Source organism: Clupea harengus, chromosome 23, assembly GCF_900700415.2.
Source record: "Clupea harengus chromosome 23, Ch_v2.0.2, whole genome shotgun sequence".
Lineage (NCBI taxonomy): Eukaryota > Metazoa > Chordata > Actinopteri > Clupeiformes > Clupeidae > Clupea > Clupea harengus.
The window spans coordinates 19,995,535-20,017,994 of NC_045174.1; the positions used below are offsets into that span (position 1 = coordinate 19,995,535).

A 22,460-nucleotide genomic window follows, 5' to 3' on the forward strand; every position below is an offset into this window, starting at 1 on the left:
AACTATTGTGTTTGTGTACATATTGTGTTTGTATACATATTTGTGTTTACATTATTTACATAGATTCTGTAGATATTGGACATAAAAAACAAGCACAGAAATGGTCGAAGTGATTTTTCTTGAAGTAAAATATTAGGGTTTTATATTGAAATAATAGAGATTTAACAAAAATAATGAAAGGGTTTTACTGTAAACTGTCACAGAAATGGCAGATTTTCAATTTAAACAAACACTCATGATCAGTTTGAGGATATTCATGGACTACTTTTTTAGGAACCGTACCAAAGTCCTCCCGAAAGAGCCACAAAGATGTCAGCGAGGCAATGGAGCCACAATCATCATCATCATCATCATCCTCCTCATCATCATCTCGCCAGCTCCAGATCACATGAGACTCTCCCTCTAAGCCTGTGAGTCATGGCTTGACTCATGCCGGTCTGTCTCACTGCACACCATGAGCCAGAAACAAAAACAACAGTAAAACTCGGAAGCAAACTAAAAGAAAACAGGCTGTCCTGTGAAAGTACTTTAATTTGCAGTGAGACATATCATCTATTTTTCATTGTGCTGTTGATATAAATAGCAAGCCACAAAGAGTATCTTTATCCTGGTTGATTTGTTGTCCTGCATACGAAATAGACTCTTTCACTCCGCTCGTCCTGTCCCACATAGGAACAGTCACATGGATTTCGCCAATTCCCTTTATCGTACTTCACGTAACCTACCAGAAGTTAACTATGTCCTGCTTGCGTGAGGACTGACGGTGGCGTCACTGTCGGGCGCCGAATTCCCCCGCAGCCGTCAGCACCTCGGACAGCGCAGGAACGTGACAACCAACAGCAGTATCGCCACGCACCTGTTGCATAAGAAAGCCACAGTAGACTACTACAGCATAAACTACCTTTGATAAACGTCGCCAGCCTATTTGTAGCGTGGAAAGTAACCAAAGAAATATAAACGTCATTTGAAAACGTACTGTAGATACTGTGCCATTCTTACTGACAGGAGCACATGGTGACCAAATACATCGGACTCAAAACAAACACCGTTTAGGGAGGAATACCGTTTAGGTGGGCTACAAAGGAACTTCGAACTCCACACCTCAACATAAATAGTCTAAATACGCTGTGTCGTTACCACAAATTAGTATGCAGGCTAAGTTACAGTACCGTAACGTGTAGGCTGCATAATCATTGTAGAGCTAAAACAATAAATACAGACAACTAAACAGCCAAAGAGACGTGGGCAAGTATCCTTCACACACAGTTTATGATTTAGTAAATTACCTATGTTGACTCCAAAATACTAGCCAAAACCTTACCCGTATCTCAGTTGAGCCGAATGACCTCTCATTAACAGCGACGTAAGTGCAGTGCCCTCATTACATAGGGTAATTCCCGCCCCCTGAGGACGGATTGGTTTTCTTGAACACAGTTATGAGTCGGAGCGTGCCTCTCATTGGCTACTGAAGACGCCAGTCTTACAGAAAATGCCTATGCAGGCATTTCTCAAGGGTTCTAATTCCTGGAAGGATCCCACCGCATCAGTGATGACATTCTACCAAGGAACAATTATAATTGTACTATTATAACTAGCCCACAGTTTAAAGTGGTGAACACAGTTGCACAACACACCATGAGCTTGATAACACCGGTTCAAATGTATCCACTTAATCTATTTCATTCGGTTCAGTTCAAGTCTGTGTAAATTCATTGAATTCACTTTCCAAAAAAACGAACCTCTAAACTCTAACTAACTTCGAACTGTTACCATCCAGTAGTAGTAGTGATATCCTGATATGGCCTTTGATCAACCATGAGCTGGCCCGTCAACCACAGACCACAAATTAAAGCTGAGGAGCTCCCCCTACTGGAACATAGTGGTCACTGACAAAGAGCCACAGGTTACATGTCCTGCCAGTAAATAGTTCTGGGCCTGACCAGAGATGGATCAGCGTCAGATTCTTCACACAGTCAGATTAACTTTGCACTCAAATACAGAAGAAAGTCAACAAAAAAACAGGACAGTGGGATGACTTCACTTTCTACATTTTTTTTCTCTCAAAGTTCTCTTAATATAAATTAACCCATTTGTTCGTTTTATCATATTTACCCATGTTTTGTTCATCCTTTTTTTATTAGTGTGATTGCTCAAGCACACTCGTGATCTTAAGTATTTATAATCAATTCTTATTCCGCCCGTATGGCGCCATTTGGCCTCCTGTGGCTTTTGAGAGATCAACACTGCTTGAACTCTGACACGTCCGGCCAGCTTGCTTGTGAAAATGGTCAAAATGTTTCTAAAAATGTGTTCTTGTAGACTGCTTTGGTAATACTGTACGCTACCCCGTCATGCCTATAAAGCACATTAAATTGAAATTGCAAACAGAGCACGCGGCCTCTGCCTGTGGCGGGATGTGATAGGCCACTGTTGTGCTCTGTTATCCCAAACATGGTCTCTGGCTCTTTGCAGCCTTAGATATTACCGTTTCATATTTCATAGCTCTTTACTCAATTATTTGCTCTTTTATAAACAGGATGTTCACGAGGGGGGGGAGCCTGGGGCCTGGATGTAATCCAAGCAGTAAGGAGATAAAAGTTGAGTTGCTGCCACTGGGCAAAGGATGGATGACTCCTTTTAAACGAGAGACAAACTAAAAAAAAAACACTTTCAGTCCAGTTTAACTGACAAAGAACTTTGACTGTAAAAACTTTAAATCAAACAAAATAACCAACCCGACTTTAGAAAGGCCAGGAGTAAGAGCAGATCATTGCTCAGTGTCATGGTACACCTGAAGATTAGTGACGAAGACAAATTAACTCAAAGTAAGTGGGAAAACCTCCTAAAAGATGAGCCCTGTGGTAATGATAAGCCACTTGCTTGAGCAGTGATAAGGTTTCAAAGACACATCTGCTGAAAAGTTTAAAAAAAAGTCACCAGACACAAAACAAATAGTTGTGTCAGCCTTTTATTGTCAGCAATACACTTTCCTCTGGTCTGTCTGGCTGAATTGCATTGACTCAAGTAAGTGAGAGTGTGAAAACATCAAGACTGCTTCATCCAAAAGAGTTTAGAAACAGTCCATCATAGGCACTACCACACTACCCCTCGTCAGCTGTACAGCACAGCACAGCAAACATCCAGCCCTGCTTAGGATATTAAGCAACCAGGCAAGTCCACATTGCCCAACGAGAGAAATGCCCCGGGGGAGATTTGCTGAGTTTTCTCAACCGCAGACATTCTCTCAAGGTTCAAGTGATGTCATAATCCCTCTGGTCACCGTGGAAACCCTGGTCTGTGCTAGTTCTCCGGCCCAGGCACTGGCTCCGTGTTGATTTCACGTACCGCGTTGGCCACGTGGCAGATGTTGACCATGTCCCCAAACTCCAGCTCTCGGTGCTCAAGGAGGATTCCCTAAAAAAAAAGGGGGCAAAGAAGATGATGCAAAGATTACTGGATAAAAAGTTCAAAGTTCGATTTATTTGCGTTGTTTATGGCTATCTTATCTGTGTCTTAGAGGGAGAGAAAGACTGAGAATGTGTGTGTATCAGGGCGGGTCTGAGAAGGTGATGGTGAGGGAGATCAAATAAAATCAAGGAATTTGAGGATGAAATATCACATGGACCTACTTGACTCCCTGGTCCAATGACAAACACTCCACCCATCACAAAACCCTCTCCGTACACGTTTCCCCCCAGGAAACCGTTCTTAAAAGCCCGATAACCGTTCTTCCAAACGCCAACCCGGAGGAACCCAGACAGACCCATTTTACGTTCCTGAGGCCCAAAGAACCGCCGCTGGGAAGAAAAACAAGGTCAGTAGTTTAATCCCTTTCTAACGTGCACTGTAGTTTAATCCCTTTCTAACGTGCACTGCATAATCTGAGGTTCCCCATCGAGGGCACAGGTCAGGATCCTGGTTCCAGAGTATGTGTGGGGTTGAGTTGGGCAGGGAGGGCTTTATTCAAATGAGCACACAAACAACTAACACATTTGTGTTCATCTCCACATTTTTTGCAAAGTAAGGATTTAACAGCATGAAACCTCTACCAACATGATGACTAAACACTCATATCTAAGACGATAAAGTTTATGATCAGTTATTTCTTCTAAAAAAACTTCTAAAAAAAAAATCTTGCAGCTGTTTAAGTGGCACACCATCAAGGGCCATGACTCTCCAGGAAACATAGCCGCTGGGTGAAACCACATGACTTGGCTTTAGTAAGAGACACACCATGGCACTGACAAGAGCCGCTTGCCCTCTGTGAATGTTATGACCAGCAGAGTTTGAGAGGCTAAGATGGCACCTTCTCGTCTAAGTAGATCTCGCCGTTGAAGTAGGGTCGGAAGTTCTGCACCTCCTCTCCAACGTTCTCCTTTACCACGGCAACCAGAGGGATGCCCAACTCATCCAGCTGGGGCTTCAGAGAGGACAGCTCAGAGGCCTCCTGCACACACACACACACACACACACAGGTTATACACAGATACTTAGGAACACACACACAAGCTCTCACACAAACAGTGTTATAGATAGACACTGATAACTGGACTTATTAGCTCACATGAATTCGCACCAGTTAGAGACTAAATCAAATACAGCTATTAACTGATGACAAACATTCATATAGACTTGCTGCAAAAGTCCATATCAATTCAATAACACTGCTGGATCAGTAACAGTAACAATGGTCCACAAAGCAGTCTTGACATTTAACATCGGACAGTATAGTACAGTGTGTGCGTGAGTGTGTTCAGGCTGTTACCTCTCTGCACAAAAATCATCCAGGCCGTCTTACTGCCATAACCACAGCTCCAGACTTCTCCCATAGAGTCTGAGCCTTCAGTGTTCGCTGCTCTGTGTGACACCATATAAACGGGAATATAAAATGGCTTTATTTGTCTACATAAAGCAACTTAATTAATCAAAAAAAATGTACGTTTACTTTTTACGTTTCTTTGAACGATACCAAGAGACAATTAAACAGGGGCGCCTTATTTTGTAAACAGTTAGTCGTTCAACATGAGTGGGTGTCATCTCTGACCCTGTGACACCGAAATTCACCCCCACACCAAATTCTACCATCCCTTCAATTCTAGTATCTAAGAGTTTTTAGAGTGGTCTGAGAGTCTCTCAAACCGCCTGACCTTCATCCAGCGTTTTGAGCTCGCTTTCTTCCAAGTAGCGCAGCGTGGCTTCGAGAGGCTGGGTAAGAAATATATCCGTGAAGGAACGTAGAAGGTCAGCAACCGCCGAGGCAACAGACACCACGGTCCGACTCACTAGTTCCATGCTGCCGGTGCAGTGTGCTCGCTGGATGGAAGTCGTGCTGCCCAAATCACAAGATCAGCCGCTGCTACGCACGAACCAACTCCCTCCCCTCACGAGGTCTTAATCATTCACGGCGCTAATCGTATATAGTTGTGCAATTTATCATGCAACAAGGCGTTGCTCAAGTATTACACAAACTTTTATTTTCTTTAGGATTATGTAGAAAAGTGGCACAAAGAAATTTGTCCAAATGGGGGCATGGGTCGGTTACTAAATTTGGCGTTAGTGGGCTAGTCCAGATTGAAGCCCACCCAGGTGTAGGCAATTTGTGATTCTTTGAACTGTGAAGTTCAACAGGTGACGCACAACTCTCTAATTAGCCTATCTTGGACACAGATTAGGGGGCGTGCAGATGTAATGTTATTCCCAGATATTTTGCCCTTTTTTAAAGTTGGCTCTAACTGGCTTTTTTAAGTTTTTAGGAGCAAGCATTTCCCTCGTACTTCGATACCGTCGTTAAAATAAAATAGTCTATTCCTAGATATAAAGTATATATATGCGTCTATTCACAGAATGACGTAACTACTTTGGTGGCACTAGCAGCATTTGTGGTGCTTTAAACGGTTCGGCTGTGCACTGTGTAAGCCCAAGTCTGGATTTCTTAGGGGAAAGAAGTGCTAACTCTACATAAGACGAAGTGTGAAAATGCATGCATCACTGTACGCTGTATCAGAGTGCAGATGAGAGGATGTAAGACCGTTCACCAAGTTACCAATCAACCATCAGTGGGGAGTGCCTCAAGTGGACTTAAGCGATGAAGTCCAACAGAAGCGGGTTTTCAAGTCGGTGGAGGTGTGACAGGTGCGTGTCCCTTTAGATTTTTTTTGCTAATATTGTGTGGAGAAATTGCGTATTATCGGATTAATATATTAATACATTCAATATGCATTAACTGCACTTTTGCAATATAGCGTGATGCACTGGCTTAAAAGATAAAACATCAGTTAACTTCCAACGGGGTTTCTATCGTTACATTATTTCCTGCTGTGTAGCTAGCGTGGTAGCAATGCTGTTAGCTGTCTGAGTGTGGTATACTGATGATAGATTGCAGACACAGTAGGCCTATTTCTTCTACATGACATCTAGAATGAAAGAGTTCTGACTAATTGCAAAGTCGGCTGTCTAACTAGCATGGAGCCATGGCATAACCTGATGCCAGAGGTATGGAAACGTCTCTTAAAAAGACAGTGTGCAATAATGTGTGTAGCCTACTGTCATAGCAGGCTATTATGACATCAGGCTATTAGACGTGGAACATTAACACAACTTCGGACTGTAAGCATATCATTTTTAAGAGATGCAAGGATAATTGTTTGAATATCTGTAGAGGGCTGGGAACCGTATTAAATCAGGTAATTATGTTGTTTATTCTTGGCAGTGCATGTGTTAAAAACATCTGTCCTTTGTCCATGGAGGCTGTCAAGCCCTGCTTCATGAACAGAGCCCTGCAGCACCTCTGCACACAGATGCCACTGCAGGAGGACGCATGGAGGCGAGAACCCTCAACACACATAAACTTGGGTAGTATACTTGGATTGTTAACATTCAGACACACACACGTCCTTCATCATTCAGAGGCATGGAGTCAGGAACCTACATGCTGCTACTCAGGCAGAGATAACTAACACACACACACACACACACACTCAATGCTTTCATGCTAGCTTATTTGAAGGGTTTCTGGGGCTGAGAAGCTCCTGCAATATGGATACAAATATTTAATCAGCATCATCCGCTGGACTAGCTATGTCTGCTTGAAGTGTATCTGGTTGTACATGGGTGTGACATAACTTTAATAAAGTCTATTAATAAAGTTTATCAATATTATACTTCCGTTTCCCTGTAGGGCAGGGGTCTTCAACCTTTTTCAGCCCAAGGACCCCTTGGCTGAGAGAGACACTGAACAGGGACCCCCACCGCCCCAAATTTGGGCCTGATATTCATATAATTTATTTGGAACTAAGTGTCAGTCACACACACACACTCCCCTACACATTTAGAATTACAAATCATCTGTGACACAAAACTCGTTTAAATTTATTCTGTTTATTATTGAAATTTTTTCTCCCTTACAGTTAGCCATCACTCTGTATTCAATTAGGGAGGGACAAATAATTGAGTAGCTTGAGAAGCTTAAGTATGGATGAAATATCTCATACCTAGTGAGAGATCTGACGTTTGAGAATTCATCATTCATGTCTTTGGCAACAACATTCTCCTTATGAAGCATGCAGTGCGTCACACATGGCTCTTGCACCGTCTGTGCACATCGCGACACATTTTGGCCAGGGTATATCATGTTCACGGAAAAAATTGTCGATCACTTTGAAAATCTCTGAACTTTTTTTACCTCCAGGCAGCTGCTTACAGAATATAAATTCCTCCTGCATCTCATTTTGGTCGACAAATCACAAAAAAGCTAAAAGCTGAGCGTCGTTTGACACCTCGGTGGATTCATCTAATTGTAGTGCAAAATAATCTGCCTTCGGGAGTTTTGCGACTAGTAGTGCCCTCACATCAGCTGCCAATTCATCAATAGGGCGGGCACTGGGATGCTTTTCAGTTTTTTTACGTAAACATCCTTCCCAAACATTGTTTTGCACATATCACTAGCTGTTGGCAATATTAAACTTTCCGCAATTATGTATGGCTGTTTGGTCTGAGCGACACGTAATGCAACTTGATAAGAGGCTTTTAAAGCTAGCTCGCACACTTTGGCTGATTGTCTCATCAAGGTCTGCTGGCCCTCAAGATTTTAAACGGGAAATATGAAATGTTTTTTTTTTTCTTTCAAGTGAGCACGGGTTGTCTTTGAGTGTCGTTGCAGCTTTGATGGTTTCATAGTTTTGTTTGCTAGCACGGAAGAGCAAACCACGCACACTGCTAATTCTTCACCATCGGTCTCTTTGTAGGTGAAGGCAAACTTCAGATAATTCTCTGAATATTTACGTGTCTTCTCCCGTTTGTGCTTTTGGCTGTTCATGGAAGGGGTGTTAGCATCCTCTGAAGGTAGATCATCTGAACCGCCATCAGTGGTGTCTGACGAGGAGCTTTTTTTCCGAGAAATTACAAAACGATAAATTATTTCAAATTGTATGGTTATGGCAGGTAATGTCTTTTGGCACCAGATAGCTAGCTAAAAGCGCATATGTTGCCATTATGATCAAATGATCGCGTGAAGACTCATGGGTAGCCTATGTATTATTTTTAAGGAATAGAAAGCAATTTTTACGTTCCTTTTATGTTTATGTAGTCTTTTGGACGTTTTAAATTTTTGGAAGAGGGAAAAAATGCTTCAGATGAAATCATTTGGCAGACCCCCTGCAGTACCTCCGCGGACCCCCGGTTGAAGACCTCTGCTGTAGGGGACAACACAAGGGATGCCAACCAAATGAACAAGCTGGTGAGGAAGGCTGGCTCCGTGGTGGGAATAGAACTGGGATATCTGGAGGTGGTTTGCTTAGGAGAGGACGAGGAGGAAGCTGGATGTTATCCTGAAGAACCCCTCCCATCCCCCCTATGACGAGCTAGTTCAGATGGGGATCACGTTCAGCCACAGACTGATCCCTCCTCGGCACACCACAAAACGCCTGGGCCAGTCCTTTGTGCCAGTAGCCATCAGACTCCACAACCGAACATAACTTTTATCTAATTTACGCCATCTGAGTTGTACTTTCTTTATTTTTTATTCAAATTTGTATTAATTTATTTAAATGTGTAGGTATATACTTGATTCCTATGACCTTGCTGCTACTACACCTGAATTTCCCTAACTGGATAATATTAGTCAGATTAGCTTTTTATAAGGAGAGAGTTGTTCGAGATCGGCAAGATCCGTTATTACATCATGATGACTTCCTATACTAGAGCTAACGATTCTGCCAACAAGGAATAATTCATTTCCAAGACCTTCTCGAGCCATACATCACGAATACCACACGCCGCAGCCGAGCATTGACTGTCTCCCAGACTGTGTGCATGGGCTTGCGCTTTTTTGCGAGTGGTACATTTAGAACATCGGCAAAGCCAATCATCTTGTATTCTCCACACCTTAGTCTACCAACAATCAAGTGCTGTTCTTGGGCAGTTGACCATGGTATTAGCCCCTTGTACGGTTGATGAAGTAGAAGAGCCGAAAGTGTATGTCCGTTTTATGGAACATCAATGTTCAGCCTCCACTCACTCTCAAGACTTCCCCACAGTTAAAGCTTCTCCTTGGGCAGTGTGCAATGGTGTTAGCCCCATGGAATATTGATTGAGTACAGTAGATAATCTGGAAGTGAATGCTCCCTTTTTTGTTGTTGTTATAACCACTGTTGTGCTATATGTATATATGTTGTTATGCTATACTATGCTCTACTCCAAACACACACACACACACACACACATATTCATTTAGCAGACACTCTTACGGTGGAAACCCATGACACCGTTACGAGCGACGCGATATTCTAATCCCATGCATTTCAACGGGAGCCAATCCATTGTGACGTAGACCACCTTTTTGGGCGACGCGACCGATAAAAGTTGAAAAATGTTGAATCCTATGCAAATGAGGAGCGATTTTTCCCGCAGCGGCCAATCAGAATGTTTGGTGTCGTCTCTGACAGTTTGAAAATGCTATTTCCACACGCTACAACACGCCCACTCAAAGTGATGGAAGCGTATCGCGTCGCTGTCATGGGTTTGCACCGTTACGGTATGTTTCCATTGCAGGCGAAATTAGTTAAGAAAGTGAACTGTTGTTTATGACCTTCTAGAAAATGTGCATTGTAGCTGTACACAACATGTTACACCAAGTTCTTAGCTCATTTTCTTGTGGTGGTTAAAATGTTTTCCATAATATTTTATATCCATGTAGGGTCCTCCTCGGATGTGTTGGGTTTCATAAGGGCCAGACGGGAGGCGGAACAATGGTTCACTAGACCAGGGGCAGACTGGGGGGGAAAAGTGGCCCGGGAGTTACTGTCAGACCGGCCCACTCAATTCAAGGCGCGCTGCCCACTCAATAAATCGCACGTATGAGTGATTTTAGGGGTTAGGGGGGATTTCAGCCTCATGTCAGACTGACGGATATGGCTGGGGGGAGTGAGGGGAGAGAATTTAGCTGCTATAGGTGTGAGAAATGATTTGATGCCACTCTTTGACCCAAGAGGGAGCGGTCCTGTGGCACTTGACCACAGATGACCTGATAACGACCTGGTGATCTTACATTTAGGTGAATTTCAGCCATCAGACCATCATCTCACATATCAACCTGGTTCCTGGGCTTATGTCTATGTAGAGAGTCGTCAGACATGGTTTCTGGCATTTGTGTTTTCTGAGCTAGAGCTAATTAGAACCCGATAGCTGGTGTTGTGGCGAGACTGAGTCCCACACCTTTTCTTTCAATCAGAAGACCGGAGACCGAATGTAGAAATCTGGAGTATTTATTGCAATCAATAAGCCACAATAAAGAGATGGTCCATGGATTAGCTCGATCTCATTGTATGAACGTTTTGCATGCCATTTTAAGGCCTGTAACCTGTGGGATGTGTCCTATCTGGCTGTTTGCCAAAACCAATCAGAATTAACTACTCCCTCTTCTGTAACTCCCCTGAGTACCCTTGTGTGTGTGTGTGCTTATGTGTCAATGTGTGTGTCTGTGGGTGTCTGGATCTCCTGAGACCCCCTGACATCCTCTGAGACCCCCTCCTCACCGGGGGTTTCTTGGAATGTGTCTTGTGACGTGCTTTTAGTGCTGACTTTAAGATCAGTGAATCATGTCTATGGCTGAGTTACTGTTTCCCGCCTAGTCTGCCCTTCCTGAGTGAGACTTTCAAACTGATGAGTTAATCAATGTTCATCTAAACATAAAACATATCCCACACTGGCTTTTGTCTTCTGTCTTGACCCTGGATCACCTGTACTTAGCAGTGTAAATAGATTTAAAAAAAATCCTGCTTCAAAACCAACCCATTTTTTATTATAACAGACAAGAAAAGTACAATAAAAGTAGAAACAGTGCAAAAAGTACAATAAAGGTGCAAAATATAAAAGTAGAAACTGTGCAAAAAGTACAATAAAGATGCAAAATCTAAAAGTGCAAATTATAAAAGTAAAAACCAGTGCCAAACAATACAACCGAACCATTACAATACATGTATAACCAATACAACCGAACAATACCAATAACGACAGAACAATAGCGAAACATTTACAAGGGGCTTTTATTTACATTTTGTAATGCTTTGAGCAATACGTCGACCGCCGCACATCAACCAAAGTAGCGGAAAATCTAGTGTCCTCATCCTCTTCCTTTTCTTGAAGGAGAGCAGTCATGCTCTCTCCAAGAGCATTCAATCTCGCCTTTTCCTGCTGGTTCTCCTCCCACAGCCTTGTCCTTTCTGCCTTGCAGGACAGAGGAGATGGCAGCATGGAGGCTGGAGGGCTGGACATAGCCGGTAGATGCGGAGATTGTGGCTGTACAGAGGCCTTGTCCTGCTGGTTCTGCTCCCACACCCTTTTCCTTTGTGCCTTGCGGGACAGAGGAGATGGCAGCATGGAGGCTGGAGGGCTGGACATAGCCGGTAGACATGGAGATTGTGGCTGTACAGAGGCCTCACGTGTTGAGGTGGATGGCACTGGGCAGGCCTCAGGTGATGAAGAAATGGTTGTCTCAGGGCAGACCTCAGGTGATGAGGAAATTGTTGTCTCAGGGCAGGTGATGAGATGGAATGCACTGGGCAGGCCTCAGGTGAGGAAGTAGAAGTCATTGAGATGGATGGCGAAGGTCCTGTGGTTGGGGCCTGTTCATGATAACAAAAGAACACAGTTGGTCTGTTAGAAATATGGAAATTGCATATGGCTACAATGGTGAAAGTAACATTCCTGCACTCCTTACATCAACAGTAAGGGCACTTTAGGAACAGACAGTTGCTCTCTGTCCATGCATTTAGAGTATATGACCAGGAGTCTTCATTTATGGAATGGATTACTAACGACAATGACGATGGATAGAAACGTGTGTAGGCAACTCTCGCCCACAGTTCTTTAGCGATATTTAAACAGTCTGTAGCTACAATTGCTAGGTCGCTAACAGTAGCTGCTAGCTAGCAAATAAGCACAGACAGCGTGATGACACAGCGTCATGTTGCCGTACATGCTATCTTAATAGACTGTTTGAAATCAAAGGTTTTTGAGATACCTTCCCCTGAAAGGACCTGTCTTGGAATTTTCAAAGGTTACAGGCAATTGCATTACATCTACAATAAGGCTCTTTACCACAATTTATCCCATTTGCAATATGTTGAGCATACTCCGACCAAACATGTGAACTCTACCACTGATTACAGTGCTAGCGTACTAGCTCGAACACTCAGAGGCTGTTCAAAAACCAAGAACTTTAAATTTACCCTTTCGTAATTGGACGAGGTCATCCAGTGTTTTATATGTGGCCCCAACCACGATAGGAGATGGTAAATGGCAGGGACTTTCTTCCCCCCTCCATCGCCACTGCTGCTCTTCATTGACTTTTTGGCACGGACAAATTTGTCCCGAAGTTTCCTCCACATCTTGGAGCAGTCCTCCACCCTCAGACGTTCAGCGATATCTCCCTCCAGGAGTTAATCGCCATCTGAGTATCTTTATACTCTTTTAGCAATGGGTTATATAGATGTTCGTATTTCCGAACCTCTTCAGCTAACAGCTCTTCAATTTCTTCCATCTTCCGAATTCTTTCTTGGGTTCTGACACGGCCTTTTAAAAATGGCGGTATTATGCTATGAAACCGGAAATGTGAGACTCCTGGAAGGATGTGGTTAGCAGGCCAATCACAAGTCTTTGCGGGCTGCGTGGGGCCGGCGTGGCTTTTGTTGGATAGTCACAAATTTTGGCGGACGCACTTACGTGTTACGTAACTGCGCAAAGGGGCTTACAACTGCGCTTATGTATCTTACGTGCTTACATTTCTACGTAAAAAGCGAGTATAAATTACACTAACGTCACGCTTCATGATCTCGTTTTGAGCCAAGATGGCGTCGTCGCAGATAGACATGTAAACCTGAGCTCGTCGAGAAACTTCAAGTGAAGTGGTAAAACAACTAATAGTTTAATCATAATTTTGAGAAAACACCCGTGTGTTATGTTTATTTAATTAAAGACACTTCGAAATTGAGTGTATGGGCAGAATATTGAGGAGAAAAGGGAAAGGAAAGCAGAAGAATAAAATGCTGCAGGATCCTCAAGATATGTCACTAGCAGCTAGTGCTAGCTCCAGTGCTGTGCATTCTCCTGTGGACTCAGGTGAAGAAGATGCTAAAGTTTGGTTTGATTCGAGTCCATCTTTTGACAATAACGTAACTGTAGTTACTGAGCCAGACACCCCTAAAAAACCCTTGAGTAAGAAAACTAAACGTGAAGTAACAGGAAAGCATGCTATGGCTAGTAATAGTGAAGGTATATTGGACGTTACGGCTGCTATCCGCGAACTCTCTGTCAAGCACGATGCAACGTTCCAAAAGATCTCCACAATTGAGAAGACCACTGAGGCAAGGGCGGCGCCAGGGGGTTCTCTAGCCATAGCACCCCCAAGAAAATAATGATTTCATTCTGCGTTATTTATTGTGTGATAATAATATTTAACTCACAAAAGAAAATTTTAACAGATTGAAATTAACAGAATTTTTTGGACAGAACAATCATTCTGTCATACCTTATGACCCAATTTTCACGTTGCACACGACGTTACAAGCGAGCAAGTGCATGGTAGTTTCAAGTTAACATCAACAATGCATCAGTTTTTGCTACCTAAATGTCCACGTTTGGAAGAACGATTAAGAAACGAGAGTGAAGTAGAAGAAGAAATGCCAGGGGTATCTGGTGTGGATATTTAAGGAGAGGAATGTTGTGGTCAAGGAGGTCAACCCTCCACCACTACTGAGGGTGCTAATCATGGTGCTAGCAGATTCAGTGACATTAGCATGAACGCTCAGGATAGTCCGAGAAGACCAAAACTTCAGAAATATCCAGCTTGCATGTTTGGAGTCCAACAAAGGATTTTTTGTAAAAGCTGGTTGGAACAGTTTGCGTGGTTGGAGTACAGTGTAACTAAGGTATTCTTAGCTGTGTAACATTAATGAATGCTGTCTGATTTGATGCATGTATTGATTGCCGTGTCGCTGAAGACTCGTTTCGGTTGATTTTCAACGAAGAGGCCCTTTTTTGGAGCTGCCTTAAAAAAAACCTTCAGACCTGAATTGTGTTCCAAGATTGTGTAAAATATAATGACTTTTTCCAATCCTTAATGCAACCAGAAATGAGACTCAATACATTTTTTTAATTTTTTTATCAGAACTCTTTAATTGTTCATTTTTTTTCTCCATTTTAATGGACATCGGGTCCAAACAGTTGTAAAATACCAACCATCATATGACCAATCATATGACGACATCATACATGTTTTTAGTCTTACCATTGTCACATTGACATCACATGGAACATGAACAGTTAAAATTATTGTTTTTGAAAGGTCCAAACAGTTGTAAAATATCATCACAGGTTTTTTTATTTGTTGTTATCTTACAATTTACCAACAAAAAACAATTGAGAATCTCACAATTCTGTCACTTTAGCCTCATTTTCTGGGGGCATCTTTGAAGCAGTTTCTCTGTGACACGAAGCAGAAGTGCACCTTGCACTTGTTACAGTAGACATGCGTTTTTCCGGAATAGCCTGGCAATTTGCACCTTGTTGCTTCTTTTTTTTTTTCATCATAATTTGGCATGTGGTCCAGCATGTCGGTCTGCACCTCTTGAATGGGCCGTTGTTCCATGGCTCTTCTCTTTTTTGCTGGCTCATCATGAGGAGTTGGACTTGTACATGGACTGGGTGTGTTGGAACTGCTCGGCCTCCCTCGTTTTCTCAATGCGTGGGGCTTCCCCACGAGCACAAGAGCTTCTGCCACATTCATTTTTGAAGTCAAGGAGATCCATGATTTGCTGTGGCCGAGTGCCCTGGCGTTCTTTGTCTCTGCGATACTCAAGCCAGCTGTTCACTACAGCAACATCAAAGGCATGAGTAATCATGCACAGTGGCCATTTGCAATCCTTTAAAGGCTGATGAGTTGATCAAGCTTGTACACCCCTCCCATGGCCTGGTTGTATTTCTTCACCACCTCTGGACGATTGATCTTCAAAAACCACCCCTCTTTCTGCCCCCACCTCTCAACTTCGTCTTCATCTCCTACACCAACAAAGTTGGAGGCCAGCACAACAGAGCGGTTATCAAACCACTTCACTAGAACCACCTTTCCATCCCTACTCCTCACTTCATCGTGGCTCCCCCGCCCTTTCTTTGACATTTCCTTGTCTGTCTTCAGTGGGGGGCTTTGCAAAGCGACAAACCCTAGCTGTTCCAGCTGCATGGATTTTCTTTTCTGCCAGCACTTCAAGGACATTGTAGGTGGTGAAGAAGTTGTCAAAAAAGAGCTTGTGGTTAGGAGTCTGTATTCTCTGGCACAGGTGGGTGTCCTAAAACCATCTTTCTCTGCTCAGAGAGCTCTGTTGTTGCACCTTGATAGATGAGGAAGTCATAACCAAGGCCACTTTTTCCGCAGAGGAAATATTCAATTTGAGAGAGAGAGAGAGAGATATGACTTGTGTTGTTTATTGTAGGTGTTTGTTGCCATTATATATGCCATAGTAGAATTGGATGTATTAATTAGGAAAAATGGTATTCATGAACATTGTAGTCAACTTTATGCATTTAAATGTACCTTGACCTCTTGCACACTCATCTCTGCAGTAACTGGCAAGTAAAAGTTTTTGACTGTGCTGGTTGACTTCAGTGCCTGATGTTTGGCCTAATGCCTCTTACTGCCTATGTACCTTGTCACATCCCGCACACCTTGAAGGGCGCAGGAGTTCTCTTGGCGGCAGATAGAGCACCAGTAATATGAGCTGGTGCTTCCTACAGTAATAAATGGCCATTTAGAGGTCCATTCACTCTTAAAAGCTCCTGGGACTTTTCTCCCTTTTGTTCTAGCCATCTCCTCCACTGTTTCTTCCACCATCTCCTCCTCCTCCACTTGTACTGTATCTTCCTCTTCCACCTGCACTGTCTCTTCCTCTTCCACCATCTCCTCCTCTAATGTGTTTACGACCTTCTCTGGGCCTAATCTGGCCTTTTTATAGGGGGCTTTCCTCTTTGGGCGAAGGACAGGATGCTCATTTGTTTTTTACCTGACATCTTTGAAAGACAGATGCAATGATTAATGCATCCATGGCCAGGATATTTATAACATGCTAGTATGCCTAATGAGCTTGCAATTCACAACTTCACCAGGCGTGAAGAAGCCTCGGAATCTGAATAGAATGTTCAAGCAAACAAATTTACAAAAAATAATGCCCATAACATCATTGAATATTAAGGGCTGCCTAATATTCGTTCGAATTATAGGCTATATATATTTTGAATAGGCCTACTCAAATTTATTAGCCTATAAACGAAGTTCGGAGTCAAAGCTATAGTGAAAAGGCAGGCTGTAAAAACGTTCTAACTGCAGTCAAGTTGTCATTGCTTGTGTCAAACCAGTGTGAATTTGTTGTAACATTAAAACAGGAGACGACTTACTCTTTGTAGAAGACTGATGCTCGGAGCTCCAGTGGTTTCCTCAGGTGAACGAAACTTTCGGAAGATCAATCACGCGCAATTCCAGGATGCTTTATTTTCATTGTTTGCTGGATTAAATCTTACCCAGATACAAAAGATACGTTCCCCCCCCCCCCCTGATTGTCTATTATGTAGCCCAGTGGTTCCCAAACTTTGTACAGTCCCGTACCCCTTCAGACATTCAATCTCCAGCTACGTACCACCCTCCCCCCCCAGGTAAAAAAAAGAAAAGAAAAAGTGACCCAGCCAGCCAGCCATCAACAGAAGATGAGCTAATTAATTTTACAGGCTGTATGTGTTGAGGTGTGTGTGTCAACCGTTGAAAAGGGGGGCGTGGCCGGAGCGGAGTTCAGCACGTCACATTTTCTCAGTGGTTTTGTTTTTTAATTAATGCTTGTTCATCGTTGGGTTCGTTGTTGTGTTTATTAGAAAGAAATACAGCCTTGCAGGGCAAAATACAGGGGAATTTGGGCGATTTTGATGCTCAAAATGATGTTTCCGTCTGAAAGTTGCAATTCTGTTTCAAAGGGTACATTCCGCGAATTCCGTCCGTTTTACGCGTACCCCAGTTTGGGAACCAATGGTGTAGCCATTCTTTTTTTTGATTGGCTGATAAGTGGCACCTCACGGCAGAACTCCAGGGGATTCGGGGAGACGTGCTTGATTCCTCTATGGTGAGGGCAACGCGACCAGGTCACGTTTGCGTGCTGCGGCACATTAAATAGCCTGGAGTTTTTTTTCAGCGTGAGAAATACGATGTGTGGCGGGAGTGCGTGACTAAAGACCGAAATGCGTGACACTGGAGAGCCCTGCTGACACATCCCTGGTATCATATGTGCCAAAGAAAACCAAGAATGTGGTACTAATGAGTACACTGCACAGGGAGAATCTGTGGCCTGGAGCATCAGAAACCAGAGATAATTATGGACTACAATGCCACAAAAGGAGGGGTGGACAACTTGGACAAGCTGGTGTCTGCCTACAGCTGCAAGAGGAGGACCCTACGCTGGCCACTGGTGATTTTCTTTGACATACTGGACATCTCGGCATACAACGCCTCTGTCATCTGGATGGCATTGAACCCAGAGTGGAACAGAGGGAAGCTCCAGTGGAGACGCCTCTTTCTTGAGGAACTTGGAAAGACACTGGTGAAACCACAAATCCTAAGAAGACAGCATGTTCCGAGAACCACCGTGAGGAGGATTCAGGAGAACAATGCTGGTGCCCAATCCACCCAACCTACAGAACCACCATCTGCAGAGCCTGAGGTAAGTGTGTGTGATGCTGTTGCAGTATATGTTTGACACTCATACCTTGCGAGACAGAGGTTTTAGTAAAAATTCATGATCTTTTCATCATTCTAGGTTGCGGCCGGCAGCAACAAAAAGAAATGCTGCGAAGTGTGTTGACCCAAGGCGGACAGAAAGACGCAATATACATGCATCAAGTGCAAGAAGTACATATGCAACAACACACACACACACAGTACAACTCTGCCGCTCATGTGTTGAATAGGCTGGTATGAAAAGGCAATGTGTTCAATGTAAACTGTGCGTAAAATGACCTGATTACTAATGAAATTCAATACAAATTAAAATAAATAAGAGTCAATAGTTATGAACAACCTTGCTTCATTTGTAAATTTGTTGAATGTTGTCCACTCATATCTTGATTAATTTTGTTATAACACATTTACGGATTAAAGTGCTACTCGTTTTTTAGGTTTTTTTTGTTGATAAAATCAAGAAAACAAATTTTAAAGGGCAAATATTAACCATATTTGCAGTTTATATTGCTCCTAATTGGGATGAAGAAAACATCTGTTAAGTATTTTAACATAAAATTGTTTGATTGTGTTGAATTAAAAGCCCAAAAATACAGCGGGTCCAACAGACCCACAACACCTGAGTAACAAAAGAATGAACACCATACAAGGGTTAAAAATGAATATGAACTTGTTTTCTTTGCATTATTCGAGATATGAAAACACTCCATCTTTTTTGCTATTTTGACCAATTGTCATTTTTCTGCAAATAAATGCTAAATGACAATATTTGTATTTGAAATTTGGTAGAAATGTTGTCAGTAGTTTATAGAATAAAACTAAAATGTTCATTTTACTTTAACTCATACCAATAAATAGTAAAACCAGAGAAACTGATCATTTTGAAGTGGTCTCTTCATTTTTACCGCGGCTGTATATACCTTTTTAACGCATTTCTGACTGTTTTAGTTAATTCTATCTGCTATTCCAAGATTAATTTCACTCTGTCTGACATGGTAGGGGTCACCTGGTGCCCAACTTTAACCCTCACTACCACAAGTGTTTTAAAGTAAGTTAAGTATTTGGGATTGCGGACTCTATAACATGTTGTATGCATTTTGTCAGTGACTGTCGCAGATGTGCGCGTCCGTCGGAAGTAGCCTAGATAATGATAATAATAATACAATCGGTTTGTTTAGCGCTTTTCATGGACCCCAAAGACGCTTCAGAGAGCAAACATGTAAACAGATGATAGACGATATGGTGGGGAGGTGTAGCAGAGAACCACGTGACACATAGGCTATCACCCTCTTTTCATAGCACCCTCGCTAAAACGCCAAGCTCCCCCATAGCGCCTGCAGAAACAAATGTCTGGCACCGCCACTGAGCAGATGGCTGATAAATAAATATATTGAGGTGTTCCAGGCTCTTGTCTGTGTTGGCTTCCTAGCTGCCGGGCGCTGCACTGTAACTGAACTTGCTACTTGACAGCAAAATAAGATGTTTCTGACCCCTTGACGTAATTTGCGTGGCGATATGTGCAGATTCAAGAAATAGTGGGGAGGTATTTCTCTTCAGTGGGCAGCCCTCACAATCTGACCAACCATTTTTTTTTATGTTATCGATTCAGTTGAGCTTATAAATTAGCTTTTTCTTTAGAAGCTAGAAATCTGTAATGAACAATTTGAGGAAGCACTGTGATGGAGTTGAACTACTTGGGCAAATACTACTGCACCAGAGAAGACGGCGGCAGCACAAGCACTGGGTCCATCCGATTCGTCAAGCGCGTCGGACCCATGGCCAGGACCATCGCTTGGTGCAGGAGTTGCGTCTGGACTACTATCTGTTCCAGCAGTATTTTTGGCTCACAATTGAGCAGTTTGATGATCTGCTCTCGTGAGTTGGTCCCCCCGGGTCACCAGACGAGACACTCGGATGTGTGTGTAACAATGTAAAAAATGACGTTTAGTGCCTTTAATGGACTTCCCCAAATCTCTGCTGTATATATGTAAATATTTGTTGGGTTTCACTACTGGGTTCAGTATCGTTCTTGATGGGGCGATAATTGATGTTGCACACCTAAAGACTTTCCATTACTTGGAAGTCTGTGACAGGGGTAAGCTGGTTTTTTTTTTTTTCAAATCAAAGTTTTCAATGACGTGTATTTTTTGTGATGTAAGATTGTCTTTTATTGGGAGCGGGCTTGTGTTCCCACAGCCTAATGTTCCCACATTTCTAAGAGCTTTTTCAAAATTAGGTCTTATGTTCCCACAGCTCTGTGTTCCCACATTTCTAATATTCATTACAAAATTAGGCCCTATGTTCCTACAGTTCCCACATTTCTACCCCTGCCTGGTAGTTAAGGATTCACCATTCCGTAGCTGGCGATTTGAAGGAGCTAGCTAGCTTCCAAACTCTAACCCTAACCCTAGAACGTAGGGCTGTGGGAACATCGGGACTAATTTTAAAAAATAAATCTGGGAACATAGGTCTGTGGGAACAGGGCCTAATTTTCTAAATTGTCAGTGGAAAAAAAATCCTTAGACATGTGGGAACATAGGGCTGACCCCCTTTTATTACTCCCGCTATTTGCATTGTGTTCAATTGGCAAATTAGCGTCATAAGATACGTGAGTTGTCGAATGTTTGTCTAGCCCTTCAGTAGGTGCAAACTAGCTAATTATATCGTTGTAGGATGCCAGCAGTATTTTACCCTGGCCTCGTGTATGACCGCTCCATTATATCTGTGTTACAGGTATGTTACTTATCTGTCATGTACTTTATTCATAAGTATGTGTGGACCTATGCTAGGTAACGGGGACGCTGGCGAGTTTAACGCCGCTCTGTCTGGCATAATTTTTGTTTTTGATTTTCTAACATATTCATAATTTATATACATTTTAGTTCTTCTTTAGTATTCAATAGTGTAGTTAAGTTTAATTGCTGTACATAGACATTGTTTGCAGTAGTTTTTTATCTCTGTTTAAAAACTTTATAAGGCTTTTCGTTGGTTCGGCTACCTAACATCATTCCGGAGTCCTGTTTACACTTGCTTTTTTGAACGAGGACGTCGGCGTTGTTTAAAAACATTAAAAGGCTTTTCGTTAGTCTGGCTTCCTAACATCTTACCGGAGACTTGTTCATACTTGATTTTTCGAACGAGGAGGGGACGCTGGCGCTGTCCCTCCCTCACAGGATACCGGCAGGTGTAGCTTAAACGAAATACTTCATAGTTTAGGCACAATATGAAGGTGTAGCTAAAACGAGATACCTCATAGTTTAGACACAACTTTAAGCGACTAAAAATAGCTGATGGCTTTCGAACGACTCTTGAGACTCTCTTACTGATAGCCAAAAAGTGCCCGGGTTAGGTAATGCTAGCGTTGGTATAGCAACTGTCACTCAAGAGTCGTTCAAAAGCCAATATTATGTCACCCGGGCTCTTTTTAGTGCCCGATCACTTTTTGCCATGACAGCACCCGTTAGCGTTAGCTAATTTTCAGTAGTTGTAGACTTGTATGCGATCAGTAGTTTAGCCTTTTACTTTTGATCACAGACGGATAACACAATCAAATGAAGACTGCATTTTAGCGGTGGTTTTATAGTACTAACAGTATAATTAATACGATGTCCTGTTTATGCTGGTCTAATGTGTCGACTGTAGCGGCGAGGTCTAATGTCTGCTGTTCTGGCTGGTGTTTCAGATTTCTAAAACATTGCTTTGTATTATGACAAATGTGATGAATAAATGAATGAGTGAATGAATGAATGGATGCTGTATCTTCTTTTCCACCAGTGACAAACAAAGACACGTTGACAGGTACTGTCAGTATCAGAGCAGCTTGTCACAGGTCCATGCAAAAGAATGAAAAACCACACAGCTTGAGAGTAAGCTAATGTTCAGGGATTGGTTTGGGTATTGTTATACTGTGTAATATATGTTTATTGTAGTAGACTTGTAGGAAGTCTTAATTCAGTGGTATCTGTTCTGCCAACTGTCCAATTGTTTCTTTGTGTATTCTACACAGATAGTGCTTCTTGATGCAGAACCTGTCGTCATGACCTCCAGTCAGTGTTCATGCAAAGCTGGCACTGTTCTTTCAGACAGCTCATTACTCAGAGCTCAATATCCAGGTTGTCCCCCCTGTTCATGCCTGCACCGAAACTGAACAACAATGGCACAAGTCCAGAACTGCAGTAAGTGTTGAGGCAAATGT

The 22,460-nt window shown here is 42.7% G+C and overlaps 1 protein-coding gene and 1 pseudogene across 1 annotated transcript in view; both read right to left on the reverse strand.

Moving 5' to 3' along the window:
• LOC105894027 (PDZ domain-containing protein 7) overlaps nucleotides 1-1,386 on the reverse strand; it is a 19,083-nt gene extending 17,697 nt beyond the window's left edge. Inside the window, exons 1-3 of the mRNA XM_031560838.2 lie at nucleotides 1,322-1,386; nucleotides 726-856; nucleotides 283-445 (exon numbers count right to left, since the gene is read on the reverse strand). The gene's annotated coding sequence lies outside the window, so the exon portion shown is untranslated. The remainder of the gene's footprint in view (nucleotides 1-282; nucleotides 446-725; nucleotides 857-1,321) is intronic.
• A 1,566-nt stretch (nucleotides 1,387-2,952) lies between these two features.
• Nucleotides 2,953-5,513, reverse strand: LOC105894030 (annotated as a pseudogene).
• Nucleotides 5,514-22,460: the final 16,947 nt, after the last annotated feature.